The sequence below is a fragment of the Haliotis asinina genome, chromosome 2 (genome assembly GCF_037392515.1).
Source record: "Haliotis asinina isolate JCU_RB_2024 chromosome 2, JCU_Hal_asi_v2, whole genome shotgun sequence".
Taxonomy (NCBI): domain Eukaryota; kingdom Metazoa; phylum Mollusca; class Gastropoda; order Lepetellida; family Haliotidae; genus Haliotis; species Haliotis asinina.
The window spans coordinates 10,730,421-10,733,930 of record NC_090281.1 but is presented as its reverse complement, the minus strand read 5'-3'; the positions used below and the strand labels follow the sequence as shown (position 1 = coordinate 10,733,930).

Here is a 3,510-nt window from a genome sequence, read left to right as displayed (position 1 = left end):
ATTTCCGGCGTGCGACATCATGGCCGACGTCCTTGGATACGGGGACACAAAACAACTGCAAGTGGAAAATAAATCACTTTGAGGAACTTCCCGGGGCTTGGTTTGGACGGAGTACAATGTGGTTGAGTGGATGGGTCCATTTCTACAGTTTGGAAGAGGTTGCATGGTGCCTCCAGTGAAACGGACGCACGAAAAGGAAGGGGACGGCGCAAAGTGAGATGAAAAAAGGGAAATGAAATGTGAAAAAGAGAGGGCTAAGTTAAGGGTTCTATTTTTTTAATTGTATTATGAGTGGTGGGCCATTCCCGGAGGTATTGCAATACCGGGCCAACCCGTGATGAGGGCGGAGCAAGCTCCGTGGCACCTCATCCCGTTGCAAAAATCAGTTTAATATCGATGTCTCCAATATGAGACGTATCAGATATTAAGCTGATAAGAACAGATACTTTTTTCTTTTTCATAAAAACTTTAATTACAGGAACTTAAATGACAAAAATAGACAGAGATACCACTACCCACAACATAAAAGGATTATCACAGTGGCGGGGTAGTCGCCATAACAATTATTCGCCCTAATAGAAAAAAATATAGAAGACAGAAAGTACTAAATGATATTTAAGCATATAAAGAACCCGACAGAGACTGGTGTATACATTTCGTAAAAAAATATTAACACACACATTGGAACACTAACTTAGAATGGACAGTTATATACAACATCTATTTAACTGTACTTATCTATAACTTGTTAAAACATACTACTAATGAATAATACATGGTTAATAATTACACATTGGTTAAATAGATATTATTATACAAGCAGAATACTAGAATATTGCACTATAGACAGAAAAAAACAGGATCAAAATCTACAATGGACAATTCATTGATGTATTTATAGATTGCTTAAACTTTGAATACAAGATATAACTTAACACTAAAATTATTAGTAAATAGAGATACATGTTTAAATATAGAAAATTGACTTATTATTAGGAGCATTGACTTTACAAAAGTAAGGAGAAGACAACCAATATTGAGCAAAAGCAGTGGTGGATAGCCGAAGATAATCGACCCGAATACGTGTTTTCAGGAGTGCCAGAAAACGCAAGACAATATCGTTCCCATTTAGCCGTTTGTGTTCAAATTTGTTAAGATTTCGAATAGTCCAAATGCAATACTTCGCCAAAGCTAAAAGATATACACAAACATTTCATTGAATTGGGATTTTTAGGTACCAATCCAAACTTTATCACTTCATGAGTTTTTTTCAGTTGTCCAGAAGAGAGATATGACAACCATGGAAAGATAACATTCCACAACACGCAAGAACAGGGACAGGTAATGAACAGATGATCAGAAGTTTCAATTCCTGATCGACAAAGGACACAGTTAGGAGAGACAGCCATACCACGGGTATGTAGAATATACCCTAAAGGAAGGGAGTTATAGATGAGACGATAGTTAACTGTGTTAAGAATACAATCCACAAATGGATGATGTAAATTTCGCCAAACAATACCAAAAGGAATTTGTGGATATAACATTTCTATTTTATTTTCAATGACCCTCCTCAGGAAGCACTCATAAAATTCCCGAGTGGTAAACTTTTTGATATCTACCAGCGAATTCGAAACAATAGATTCAAACAATTTAATGGATTCAAAACAATGCTGGTAGAATTTAGACTGCGTCTCAGAGTGAGGGATACGAAGCGAGGTAAAAACAGGTGAGTACACACGTAAAATCCTAACCAATATTTTGCAAAATATGTCCATTTTGCTGAACTCCCATTAAGTAGGTTCTGAATATGTTTCATTTGGAAAGATTGTAATTGTGACTTGATGTGCAGAGCACCAAGACCCCCATCCAAAATCATTTTATACAAAACAGAGCGCCGAATAGGTTCAGCCGTGGACTGCTAAATGAACCGAAACATCTCTCTCTGGAAGAGATCCACTTAACGATTTGAAACTATGGTAACTGCTCCACGATACCATAGCTTAGCCAGGCCTAAAATATTGCACAAAGTAGTTTTCCCAAACACCGAAACAGAGCGTCCTTTGCATGAATTTAGAACCATTCTAAATTTAGATATAATAGGATGAAATTGATCATCGTCACTGACCTCCTTGCCAACAATAATTCCAACAATTTTTGACTGGTCAATCCATGAAATGCCAAATTGGTGGTCAGATCTGGACTTCCATTTACCAAGAAATATTCCTTTGGTTTTAGACATATTCAGTTTAGACCCAGATGCTCCGCCAAATCGCTTATAAACAAGTAAAAGATTCTCAATAGAAGCATCTGTAGTACAGAACCCCAGGCCATCATCAGCATATGCTGAGATTTTTGCCGAATCATTGCTGCCTGGGAGTGGTATACCTTTAATCGATTGATTTTGACGAATTTTATGCAACAGAGGCTCCAGTGATAATACATACAAGGATGGAGACAAACCACACCCTTGCCTGACAGACCTCGCAACCGGAAATGGCCGAGAAATGTGCTGATTGACAATTACTGAACTGGATATGTCAGAATAAAGAATTTTGACCCACTTTTTAAATTTTGGACCGAAACCAAATGCGTCCAGCACTTTAAACAAATACTCTTGGGAGACCCTATCAAAGGCCTTTTCCTGATCCAAACTTATAAATGCACAAGGTAGATCTTTTCGATCTACATAATCAAGCACATTACGAATTAAATGACAGTTGTCCTGTATAGACCGACCAGGTACAGCGCAAGTTTGATCTAAATGAACAATATTCCTCATTACAGGACCAAAGACGTGTGCATAACACTTTGAAATAATTTTGACATCGAGGTTTAACAAAGAAATAGGACGCCAATTACGGACATTTTCTGCATGAAGAAAATCCTTACAAATCAGAGTAATAAGAGAATTCTGAGATGATGAAGACAAAGTACCCTCAGAGAAACATACATGAACGAGACATAAAAACACATCACCAAGAATTTCAAAGGCAAACATATAAAACTCCTTGGTAAGTCCATCTGGACCTGGAGATTTGTTTTTCTCCATAGCCTTAAGGGCTGATAATATTTCCTCTTTTGAAATGTCACCTTCTAGAGATTCTGAATCAGCCGAATTTAACTTAGGTAAATCCGCAATGAATTCGCTACACAATTGCTCATCAATGGGTTCAGCCCGAAAAAGATCCGAATAGAAATCAACAAAAACACCCATGATGTCTTGAGAGGATTTTTTTTACATGGCCAAAAGGGTCCAATATAGAAGAAATAGTCTTTTGTTTACCTCTCGTAGCTTCCTTGCGAAAAAAAAACAAACTAGAAGGCTTTTCACTATTTTCAAGGTCTTTAGCCTTAGACCGGATAAGGTGACCTTTAAATTCCATCACTTCCAAATCTCTGAGTTGTTTTTTGACTTCCAATTTTTGATCAACATATTGTCCAGGATGTAGGGCTTCAGCATGACATAGATTTCGGTACTGGGCTTCCAAATCTTTACGGAGGGATACA

General features: G+C 37.4%; 1 pseudogene; it reads right to left on the bottom strand.

Moving 5' to 3' along the window:
• Positions 1-289: 289 nt before the first annotated feature.
• Positions 290-507, bottom strand: LOC137274899 (U2 spliceosomal RNA; annotated as a pseudogene).
• Between the last annotated feature and the right edge of the window lie 3,003 nt (positions 508-3,510).